This window comes from Choloepus didactylus, chromosome 19 (genome assembly GCF_015220235.1).
Source record: "Choloepus didactylus isolate mChoDid1 chromosome 19, mChoDid1.pri, whole genome shotgun sequence".
NCBI lineage: Eukaryota > Metazoa > Chordata > Mammalia > Pilosa > Megalonychidae > Choloepus > Choloepus didactylus.
The window spans coordinates 8,098,309-8,111,156 of NC_051325.1; the positions used below are offsets into that span (position 1 = coordinate 8,098,309).

At 40.9% G+C, this 12,848-nt stretch overlaps 1 long non-coding RNA gene across 1 annotated transcript; it reads right to left on the minus strand.

Annotated features, from left to right (window-relative positions):
• Positions 1-320: 320 nt before the first annotated feature.
• LOC119515444 lies at positions 321-12,649 on the minus strand. The gene is made up of 3 exons (XR_005213048.1): positions 12,611-12,649; positions 11,586-11,648; positions 321-1,002 (listed from the first exon to the last, which is right to left on the minus strand). It is a non-coding gene; the product is annotated as an uncharacterized LOC119515444 (long non-coding RNA).
• Positions 12,650-12,848: the final 199 nt, after the last annotated feature.

Genomic DNA, 12,848 nt, shown 5'->3' on the forward strand with positions numbered 1-12,848 from the left:
TGGGCTGACACACCCATGTGCATACCTACTTGTACATGCATGCATGCTCACATTCTCACACAATCACACACTCACACATGCACTCACAGTGTTACGCTTTGGTTACTCATTCTCACTCATCCTTTCTGTCCAGTTGGTTACTGGATCATCTTCTGAATGCCTCTGGAAGACCCCGGGGTATAAGTGCCACCAAGAGGTCTTTGTTTTGTTCATGGCTGAATCCCAGTGCCCAGCATGAAATCAGTTCTCAAAAACACTTCGAATGAGTGAACGAACTAACAAAATCCTTTTCCCCAAACTACCCCCCATCCTGCCCCAGCCTGACTCTTCAGTCCCTCCATCTGGGCTCATGTAGGTCCCACCTGCTCATCCCCATGCACTTCGGCCAAATTCCAGGGGCTGCCACATCCTGGAAAGTCTTCAGTACTCCTGCAGCCTGTGTTCATGGTGCTGCCTCAGTTACTTACCCAGCTTAGGCTCCTGCTAGGAGAGTGTCTGTTTCCCCAAACCCTGCATTCTCCCCCAACACCTCCCAAGCCTCCAAAGCACTTACATTCATCTGGGAGCAGTGGGGACACTCAGATGCTTCCCGTCACGGGAAGTCCCAATCCTCCCATGCTTTGCCCAGTTCGCCCCTCCCCCAGCTGCCTCCTTGGGTCCTGAGGATCACCTGCCAACTGTCCCGGGTGGCAGCTGTGTTCAGGGGCGCCCACTGGTGGCCGAGGTGTGCACAGCCACACTGGAGCCCCTGCCACCACCTTCGGCCCTCGGAGAGCAGTCCTCTGCCCAGGCTTCAGACTCCTCTCTGGGCTCCTCCAGCCCATGAGCTCCACCTGGCTTTCTCCTGTTCCAAGACACCAGGGCTATTTCCAGTTTGGGGCCATTATCAATGGAGCTACTGTGAAGACTTAATGCTTGGCCTGCTTTTTTGCAGGGTATAAGGCGAGTGGGAAACCCTTCCAGCCAGGCTCTGTCTTCTGGTTTCCTGGTATTTTACTCTGTCTGAGATAAAAAAAGAAAAATGGAAATTTGGTCCAGGCAAGAGAGGAAGGGCAAGTCTAATGTACAATGGATACCAACAAATAATTTGCAGGATAAAAGCAAGAAAAATGACCAGAATCTGTCTGAGATGCCACTCCCCCATTCACAGTTAAAGAAATGCAAATGAAAACAACTGGGTACCATGTTTCACCCATTAAACTGACAAAAACCAAAGAGTTAGGCAATATCCCAGTGGTGGTAAAGTTCTGGGGACACTGGCACTCTGGCAGGGTCATAAAAGGGTGAAAGATTAGGGAAGAATTTGGCAATAGTTACTGTTGAAACCTGATCCAAGCACAGGGGCCAGCCTGCTGTCAAAACAGGTGGGTTTGTTGCCCCCAGGCAACAAAGAAGGGCCCTGGGACCCCTGTGGAAAGCCACTCTGCAGAAAAGGCATGTTTCTTAGGGTGTGGGTTCCTGCTGAACAGCTCTGAGGAGGGTGTCCTGGGCTGGCTGCTGTCTCAGAGGGGAGATTAGAAGAAGAGGGATAAAGTAGAGATTGGTGCTCTCTTGAGGTGAGGGTACCCCCTATAACAAGATGCATGTAGCAAAGAGAGCCCAGGTCATCACTGATAAAAAAAAAGTAGTGGTCACACAAAATGGGGGTATTGTGGTGTTTTATGGCTGCTGCCTGGCCTTGGAGAAACAATCTTCCTGTCAACTTTGCAGCCACGGTAGCTGTTTTTGTGCTCTCAGTCTCAGTCCAGTTAAACAGGTTTTTCTTTTTCAGGCTGAGATGATTTTCACTCTTTTAGTCTTAGACAGTTTTATACTCTTTCACTATCAGAGCTTTAAAAGGCACAGATACTTTTAGACTCAATGAATCTATTGGTATCCATGCATAGCCAACATTGTCAGGGACATGTTACAGCCCAGAGGCTGTTACTAGCAGTTGCCGTCCTCCAGCACCAGTGTCTCTGCCTCAGAGCTTTCTCTGACTGCCAGAGCTTGCTCTACCCTTGTGTGCAGGACAAGCCAACAGATCGGGACCAGCCCCCCAGAGCAGCTGGGGACATTGATGTACAGATAGCCCAGCGCCCTCATGCCTCCTGGGGGATAACTCGGTGGTAAGCTGCACAGCCTCTCCACGGTCCTTGGGGACATTTTAAATTTATCAAGACTTGCTTTGTGAGCCACCATGTAGTCTATCCTGGAGAATGAAATATGAGCACTTGAGGAAAAATATATCCTGCTGTTCTTGGATGCTCTTCTATAAATGTTGAGTCTAGTTCATGTATCATTTTATTCAAAATCTCTGTTTCCTAATTGATCTTCTGTCTTGATCTTCTATCCATTGATGAGAGTAGTGTATTGAAGTCTCCTACTACTAATGTAGAAGTGTCTTCTTCTCCCTTCAGTTTTATCAGTGTTTGCCTCATGTATTTTGGAGCACTCTGGCTTGGTGCATACATAGTTATGAGTGCTATGTCTTCTTGACAGATTGTCCCTTTTATTATTTACAATGCCCGTAATATCCATTTATCTGTAAATATTTTAAACTCTTCCTCATTTTTGAAGGACAGTTTTGCTGGATATAGAATTCTTGGTTGGCAGTGTTTCTCTTTCAGTATCTTGAATATATCATACCACTGTCTTCTCACTTCCATGGTTTCTGCTGAGAAATCAACACTTACTCTTCTCAAGCTTCCCTTGTGTGTGATGAATTGCTTTTCTCTTTCTGCTTTCAGAATTCTTTCTTTGTCTCTGACATTGACAATCTGATTAGTGTCTTGGAGTAGGTGTATTTGGATCAATTTTGTTTGGGTTATGCTCTGCTTCATGGACCTGTAATTTTATATCGCTCATAGGAGTTGGGAAATTTTCATTGATTATTTCCTCTATTATCCTTTCTGCCCCTTTTCCCTTCTCTTCTCCTTCTGGGACACCCATAACATGTATATACATGTGATTCATGTTGTCATTCAGTACTCTGAGACCCTGCTCTTATTTTTCCATTCTTTTCCCTATCTGTTCCTTTGTGTGTGGGATTTCAGATGTCTTGTCCTCTAGTTCACTGATCCTTTCTTCTGCATCTTCAAGTCTGCTGTTGTAAGTCTCCATTGTGTTTTTCATCTCTTCTATTGTGCCTTCCATTCATGTAAATTCTGCCCTTTGTTTTTTCAAGCTTTTCAGTTTTTCTGTATGGACACCCTGTGTCTTCTTCTTCTTTTTTTTTTTTTTTACATTTTTAATGTGAAATATAACATATATACAGGAAAACAGGAAAACATGTTATATATTACAGTTCCACCCTGTCAGTTAGTTCCTTCTGGCTATTCTAGTACACTAGAAACTAAAAAAAAAAAAAAGTTATACAAAGATTCAGTATTTGTAATCCTTTTAAAATCCTATATTGTCAGTTGCTACCCCTCTCTCTCATTTGATCACTGTCTCAACCTTCAGGAATGTCTAGGCAGTGACCAATTTAACTTGTTCATATTGAAAAGAGGTGTCCACCTTGTGAGGAAGGGGAATACATTCAGTTGATGTCCTTGGAGAGGCTATTCCTCCGGGTTTGGAGATTTATCTGGCATAGGAACAATCTGGGGTATTTAAGTTTCTGAAAAGTAAACTCTGTAATTGAAACTTTTATACAATCTCAGATATTGACCTAGGTAATCTTTAGTATTTTCAGGACTACTATTGGCTAGGGCTTGGCATACTGTAGACATTTGGAATAGCTGGTTGGAGCTTGCATAAGAGTAACTTCCAGAATAGCCTCTTGGCTCTATTTGAAATCCCTTAACCACTGAAACCTTGTTTTGTTACCTTTCTTTTCCCCTTTTTTGGTCAAAAAGGCATCCCCAATCCCTTGATGCTAGGGCCAGGCTCATTCCTGGTAGTCATATCCCACATCACCAGAGAGATTCACAACCCTTGGAGTCATGTCTGACATGGGGGTGGGGGGAAGGTAATGAATTTATTTACAGAGTTGGGCTTAGAGAGAGAAAGCTACATCTGAGCAACAAGAGGTTCTCTGGAGGTGACTCCCAGGCATAATCATAGGTAAGCTCAGCTCCCCCTTTACAGCCATAGGTTTCACTGGAGCAAGCCTCAAGATCAAGGGCTTGTCTTGTTAAGTAGGGAGTTCCTAATTTTACATTACATATATTCTGTCCGTGATAAACAATGTCTCATGTTATCGTCACTTAGTTGCACAGTCACCATCACTCTCAATTTTAAACAATTATCATAACCCAAAACACCCCAAAACTCTTATCAGCCCCTAGTTATATATCCCTAGTATTAGTGTGATACCGGTAAAGTATTCTTATTAAATATAGTCTATAATATGCAATATGTAGTTTTTCCCATATACCATTCTGTTGTTAACTCTTTGTACCAGTGTCATACCTTAGAAGTACATCACACAAGCAGTTGTGGAATACATTTCTTTAAACAAGTCATTTCAATCATGTTTGCCTTCCATGTGGCACTGATATTCATAATCATATTAAAAAACTCATCACCTCTGTCCGTTCCCATACCTTTACATTCATCCTGATTAACAAGGCTGTACATCTTAAGTAATTATTCCCCATTCACTAGCTTCTGACTAGCTCTAGTTTCCCTATATTCTACATTATAAGACACTGATTATACATTGTTCAGGGAGTGATAACATATCTCTACTTTTGTGTCTGGCTTATTCCACTCAGCATTATGTCTTCAGGATTCATCCATATTGTCATATGTTTCAGGATCTTTTTCCTTCTTATGTATGGACTACATTTTCTTTATCCACTTGTTTGTTGAAGGACATTTGGGTTATTTTCACCTATTGGCAATTGTGAACAATGCCACTATGTACATTGGTGTGCAAATGTCTGTTCATGTCACTGCTTTCAGACCTTCTGGGTATATACCGAGAAGTGAATTTGCAGGATGGCAGGGTAACTTGATATCTAATTTTCTGAGGAACTGTGAAACTGTCTTACACAGCAGCTTTACCATTATACATTCCCACCAGCAATGAATAAGAGTTTCAATTTGTCCACATTCTCTCCAGCATTTGTAGTTTCCTGTTTGTTTAATGGCAGCCATTCTTATTAGTGTGAGATGGTATCTCATTGTGGATTTGATTTGCATTTCCCTAATAGCTAGTGAAGATCAACATTTTTTCATGTGTTTTTTTAGCCATTTGTATTTCCTCTCCAGCAAACTATGTCTTCATATCTTTTGCCTTTTTTATAACAGGGATGTTTGTACAATTGCTGTTGAGTTGTAGGACTTCTTTATATAAGCTGGATATCAGTCTCTTATCAGATACATGGTTTCCAAATGTTTTCTCCCATTCAGTTGGCTGCCTCTTCACCATTTTGATAAATTCCTTTGAGGCACAGAAGCTTTTGATTTTGAGAAGTATCCATTAATCTATTTTTTCTTTTGTTGCTTCTACTTTGGGTGTAAAGTCTAAGAAGCTACATCCTAATACTAGGTCTTAAAGATGTTTCCCTACATTATCTTCTAGGAGTTTTATGGTACTGTCTCTTATATAGTGGTCTTTGATCCACTTTGAGTTAATTTTTGTATAGAGTGTGAGGTAGGTGTCCTCTTTCATTCTTTTTGATATGGATATCCAGTTCCCCCAGCCCAATTTGTTGAAGAGGCTATTCTGTCCCAGTTCAGTGGATCTGGGGACCTTATCAAGAATCAGTCAACCATACATCTGGGGGTCTGTTTCTGAACTCTCTATTTGATTCTGTTGATCAATATATTTATCTTTGTGCCAGTACCATGCTCTTTTGACCACTGTGGCTTTATAGTAGGCTTCAGACTAAGGAAATGTAAGTCCTTCCACTTCAGTCTTCTTTTTAGAATGTTTTTGGCAATTCAAAGCCCCTTTCCCTTCCAAATAAATCTGATAACTAACTTTTTCAAGTCTGCAAAGTAGGTTGTTGGAATTTTTTATTGGAATTGCATTGAATCTGTAGATCAGTTTGGGTAGACTAGACATCTTGATGATGTTTAGTGTTCCTATCCATGAACACAGAATATCTTTCCACCTATTAGGTCCCCTTCAATTTCTTTTAGTAGAGTTTTGCAATTTTCTGTGTAGAGGTCTTTTACATCCTTGGATACATTTATTCCTAAGTACTTGATTTTTTTAGTTGCTATTGTGAATGGAATATTTTCTTGAGCATCTCTTTGATTAGGTCATTTCTAGTGTATACGAACATTACTGACTTATGCACATTAATCTTGTATCCTGCCACTTTGCTGAATTTGTTTTTTAGCTCAAGTAGCTTTGTCATTGATTACTCAGGAATTTCCAAATATAAGAGCACATCATCTGCAAATAATGACAGTTTTACTTCTTCCTTTCCAATTTGGATGCCTTTTATTTTTTCGTCTTGCCAGATTGCTCTGGATAGAACTTGTAGCACAATGCTGAATAATAGTGGTGACAGTGGGCATCCTTGTCTTGTTCCCAAACTTAGGGAGAAAGCTTTCATCTGTCACCATTGAGTACTATGCTGGCTGTGGGTTTTTCATTTATGCCCTTTATCATATTGAGGAAGTTTCCTTCAATTCCTACCTTTTGAAGGCATTTTATCAAAAATGATACCAGATTTTGTCAAATGCTTTTTCAGCATCTATTGAGATGATCATTTCATTTTTTCCCTTTCAATTTGTTAATGTGCTGTATTACATTGATTGATTTTCTTATGTTGAACCACCCTTGCATGCCTGGAATTAATCCCACTGGGTCATAGTGTATTACTATTTTAATGTGTCTTTGAATTCAATTTGCAAATTTTTTTTAGAACTTTTGTATCTATATTCATTAGGGAGATTGGCCTGTAGTTTTCCTTTTTCCTTGCTTCTTTTCTGCTTTTGGTATTAGGGTGAAGTTAGCTTCAAAAAATGAGTTAGGTAGTGTTCCTTTTTCTTCAGTGAAAGAGTTTGAGTGGGAAGGGTGTCAGTTCTTTTTGGAAAGTTTGGTAAAATTCCCCTGTAAAGCCATCTCTGGCCAGGGGCTTTTATTTGTAGGAAGATTTTGATGACTGATTGGATCTCTTTACTTGTGATTGGGTTGTTGAGGTCTTTTATTTCTTCTTGGGTCAGTCTAGGCTGTTCATGTGCTTCCAGGAAATTATCCATTTCCTCTGAATTGTGTAGTTTCTTGGCATACAGTAGTTCATAGTATCTTCTTATGATTTTTAAAATTTCCTTTGGATCCACAGTAATGTTCCCCCTCTCATTTCTGATTTTGTTTATTTGTGTCTTCTGTCTTTTTAACTTCATCAGCCTAGCTCAACTTTTGGTTTTATTTATTCTTTCTATTGTTTTTTTAATATCATTTATTTCTGCTTTAATCCTTGTTATTTCTTTTCTTCTTGCTTTAGGGTTAGTTTGTTGATCATTCTGTAGCTCCTTTAGAAGTTCAGTTACATCTTTGATTTTAGTTCTTTCTTCCTTTTTAATGTATACATTTGGAGCTATAAATTTCCCCCTTGGCACTGCCTTCACTGCATCCCATAGGTTTTTATATGTTGTGTTCTCATTTTCACTCATCTCTAGATATTTACCAATTTTGCTTGCAATTTCTCCTTTGTCCCACTGATTGTTTAGGAGTGTATTCTTTAACCTCTACATATTTGTGAATATTCTGTTTCTTGGGGGTTATCAATTTCTAATTATGGCCAGAGAATGTGCTTTGATTAATTTCAATCTTTTTAATTTATTAAGGCTTGTTTTGTGCCCCAGGATATGATCTATCCTGGAGAACATTCCATGAGTGCTAGAGAAGAATGTATACCCATGTAATTTGGGATGTAACAATCTATATATGTCTGTTAAATCCAATTCATTTATCACATTGTTTAGGTTCTCCTTTTCCTACTTGGTCCTTTGTCTAGTTGTTCTATCTATAGAAGAGAGTGGTGTATTGAAGTCTCCTATTATTATCATAGAAAAGTCTATTGCTCCCTTCAGTTTAGCCAGTGTTTGTCTCATGCACTCTGGCTCCTTGATTGGGTGCATAAACATTTATGATTGTTATTTCTTCTTGGTGAATTTTCCTTTTTATTAATATATAGTGTCCTTCTTTGTCCCTTATGACATCTTTGCATTTAAATTCCAGTTTTTCTGATATTAGTTTTACTACCCCCTGTTTTTTGCTTTGTTTTGTTTTGTTTTGTTTTGTTGGCAGAAGCTTGCATGGAACATTTTTTCCCATCCTTTCACTTTCAATCTCTTTGTGTCACTGATTCTAAGATGAGTCTCTTGTAAACAGCATATTGATGGATCATACTTTTTAATCCATTCTGTCAATATGTATCTTTTAATTGGGGAATTTAATCCATTCACACCCAATGTTATTACTGTGAAAGCAGTTCTTGAACCAACCATCTTATCTTTGGTTTTTATTTATCAGATCTATGTTTTTCCCCTTTTCTTTCTTTTTGTTTTTTTCCTTTAAGTTACCCTTACTAATACTCTTCAATTCTGTGCCCTTCTCCAGACCTCTCTCTACTTTCCTTTTTCTCAGCCAATATAACTCCCTTTAATATTTCTTGCAGGCAGATCTCTTGTTAACAAATTCTCTCAGCATTTTTTTGTCTGTGGAACTTTTAAACTCCCCCTCAATTCTAAAGGATAGCATTGGTGGATAAAGAATTCTTGGCTGGCAATTTTTCTCTCTCAGTATCTTAAATATGTCATGCAACTGCCTTCTCACCTCCTTGGTGCCCACTGAGTAGTCAGTACTTAGTCTTATGTGGTCTCCTTTGTATGTGGTCAATCTCTTCTCTCTTCCTGCTTTCAGGACTTTCTCCTTTTCTTCAGCAATTGACAATCTGTTTAGTATATGTCTCAGAGTGTGTTTATTTGGATTTATTCTATTTGAAGTTCATTGGACAAGTTTATTTGCATATTTGTGTCATTTAGAAGGGTTGGGAAGTTTTCCCCAATGATGTCTTCAAACACTCTTCCTAACCCTTTACTCTTCTTCTTCTGGGACACCAATGATTCTTATATCTATACACTTCATGTTGTCCATCATTTCCCTGAGATTCATTTCATTTTTTTTTATTTTTTCACCATTTCTTCTTTTGTGCATTTTCATTCAATTGCTCTGTTCTCTAGTCCACTTATTCTTTCTTCTGTCTCTTCAAATCCACTGTTTTGTTTCTCTAGTATATTTTTAATTTTATCAACACTATCTTTTATTTCCATAAGACCTGCTGTTTTTTTATTTACTCTTTCAAATTCTTCCTTCTGCTCTTCTAGAGTCTTCTTGATGTCCTTTATGTCTTTAGCCAATTCATTTAAGTTGTTTTTGAGATTTATATGTACTTCTTTGATTAATTGCTCCAAGTTCTGTGTCTCCTCTGGCTTTTTAAATTGGTCATTTGGCTTGACCACGTCTTCTTGTTTCTTCATTTGTTTATAGTTTTCTGCTGGCTTTGGGGCATTTTTTTGGGGGGGGGGCAGAGCCACAGCTTGCTGGAGTATACTTTCCCTGTCTTCTCAGCAGATGGCCCTCTTGGGCCACCACTCACCATCAAGCCAGTTTTTCCCCAACTTCACCTGTGCACTGGGCAGTGTCCAAACTTGGTGGAAATCCAATCAGTGCACCATTTCTCTGTGTGCCCTGGGGACTGCCACCTCTAGGTGTGCAGTGTGGGCCCTGTGCAGTTTGGCAGGGAGTCTGCATAAGGGCACCAAGGGTCTGGTGATTCCTGGGCCTCCGAGTGGATCACTCCTGGTCTGTGGGTATGCACATCTCACCCTCCAGATCAAACGTGCCCTGTTCCCTGCCTGCTGTGTGCCTATGAGCCTCTGGGGTGTGGAAGGGGTGCCTGTTGCTTCCAGTTGGTGGCCTCACCTATCCCTGCCTCTTGCCCATGCACACCAAGGATTTCCATGGAGGGAGAGTAAATGTGGTCAACACTGGTCCACTACATCCTGGTTACCCTCATGGGACCTCTCAGCCTTGGGCTGTGGGGGATTATCTTCCAGCTAATTGCTGAAATGGGTTCATGGGAGTAGAGAGCTGCCCACTCCCCTGCTCATCGGCCAGCTCACCACTGTCAGCCCCCAGCGGTGGTCCCAGCTGAATAAACTCACCCCATCCTTTGAGACAGTTTCTCTGCTTTTCATCTATGTTCCCACCACACATTGTAGACACTGAAACCACTGTCCTGGGCATCCTCTGGAACTTCTATGGTTTCTTTCATGGAGGAGAAGTTTGCTCCACCTCACTTATTCTGCCATCTTCCCCTGTGTCTTCTTTATATCCTTCATCTCTTTGCCACATTTTCTTTCAACTCATTTATTTGATTTAGATGATTTGTTTGAACATCTTTAATTAGTTGCTTCAACTCCTGTGTCTCAGTTGAAGTGTTAGTTTGTTCCTTTGACTGGTCCATATCTTCATGCTTCCTAGTATGACTCATGAGTTTTTGCTGTCTAGGAATCTGATTTACTTGATTAGTTTATTCTGGATGTCATTTTCTCTTTTGCCTAGGGGTTTCTTATTGGTTGGTCTTGATCTCTATCTCTTCTTTGTCTCTCTTACCAGCCAGTTGCCAGATTAGCTCTGCCCCCCAGTCTCCCCCAAAAAACAGGTGCCCATGGCAACCTGCCTTTGGGGGGTAGGCACTGGGCACCACAACAAGGTCTCTGCATGGGGGTAAAACACGTCTGCTGGCTCTCAGTGGAGCTCTGCTTTTTGCTGGCCAGCAAGCCCTGGATTTGTTTTAGAGCACTGCTTTAACCATTGCATTGTCTGTATTTCTCAGCTTAATCAGGGCTGGGTTCCCATGCACGTGTGTAGACCAGCTCCAGTGGACCTGGGATAGGGTCCAGAGAGTTTCTGAGAAGTCCTGAAATTCCCTTGCACTTTCCAGTCTTCCCAGCGTATGGCAATATTCAGTGACTTAATTGTCATTAGAAGGTGTTTACCTTCTGGATCTGAGGCTGCATCTAACTGGACAGGGCTGAATTTTCTCCTGTGGTCCCAGCTGTATCTGATTGGGCAGGACTGAATTACCTCTTACAGCCTGGACTGAGCAGGGTTGAATTACCTCCTGGAGCCCCCATCTGACTGTGCAGGGATGAAGCTGTGGGGTTCTTGTGCCCTCACTTTGCCAGGCAAAATCTGACTCAATATGTGGTTATGTTCCCCACTCCACCTATGGTAGAGGATCCCTCCCAGGTGCCACAGTTTTCAGTCATTCCCATGCAAGGTCCAGGCCACCAGCTACTGTTTCCTTCAAGGGTGGGGAAGGGCTTCCAGACACAGGGCTGGAAACAGTCTCTGCCTGCATTGTCTCACACTCTCCATCCCTCACAGATCTGGGCCTTGAAATGTCCTCCCCTATCCCCCTGGGGTCTTCAAATGGTAGTGATCTGTCTCACTGCTGTGAGAGATTTTATAGCTCCTTCCATGCTGTGCAAGACCAAGTGAGGGGGAGGGGAAAGGATCAGCCAGTCTGGAATGAAGTTTTCCTACCTGATCGTTCCAACCCGATTAGCCCCAAGACCAAAGAACATGCTTGGCATGGAGTTATGCCTGAGTTGAATTAGAGACTTACAAAACAGAAGATGAATTTCCTGATTGCAGTGGGTCAGGAGAGTGAAGTCAACATTGTGCCATTCTGCAAAGAGAGAGGCGTGCCAAGTTGGGGAAGCTTATCAAGGTTGGTGACAATGGAGTTTCTCACGATATTCGGTTGCACAAGGTCTCCCAAGATTTGGTAACTAACAGTGATTAGGGGAGGGACGTTTTAATGCTTTCCCACCATTGTGGAGAGAGACCTGTTGCCTGGTCATGTAGGTGGCTGCACATATCTCAGTAATGGAGGAGGAGGCTGGGCCCCTGGCCCTGGTTCCTCACACTGATATTTTTCTTTTTCTTCAATTTGGCATTTTTAGGGTCCTTCTCCAGTCTGTCCCCTCCTCCAGAGATTTGTACAAGTCAGAATTATTCCCCTTTTTCACTGAATATCTGGGGAGGTCAGTAGCTGTTTATGTTGCTATGTTGATGACATCACCCCTCTAAGTTATATTTTAAAGCTTAGAAACATATATATTATAATCATATGATGATTTCTACATTTCACTTGACATAGTGAAATAGTGATTCTCTGTTATCTTTTAAAGTTAGAAATGTATACATTATAATCCTTAGAACAATAAAAATCTACACAAAAATATATAAGCAAAAACACAATAGATAAATTGAAATGGAATACCAAAAAAAAAGATCAAATAACCCAAAAGAAGAGAGGAAATGGAATCAGCAGAATGGAAACAGAGGGAACAAACAGAAACAAATAATAACATGATCAACCCAAATTCAATCATATAAATAATTGTGTCAAATGTAAGTGATCTAAATGCAAATAAATTAAATTAAATCTAAAGTAAAATAAAGAGATGGCCAACTGTTCTGGCTTGCAAATGCTGCCATTATGTAAAATATCAGAAATGGATTGGCTTTCATAAAGGAAATTTATTAGGTTACAAATTTACAGTTCTAAGGCCATAAAAGTGTTCAAACTAAGGCACTAGCAAGAGGATACTTTCACTGAGGAAAGGCCAACGGCATCCAGAACACCTGTGTCAGCTGGGAAGGCTCATGGCTGGTGTCTGCTGGTCCTTTGCTTCTGGGTTCTGGTTTATTAAAATAGCTGTCTCCAAAATGTCTCTGGGTTTCTGTCTCTCTTAGATTCTCTCTCTCAGCCTCTGTGCATTCTTGCCAGTTCTCCCAGGGTATTTCTCTCAAAGCATCTGGAGGTCCTCTCTTAGCTTGTACTGGGCAAACTCTGGGCTTCATCTCTTAACTTAGCATCTCC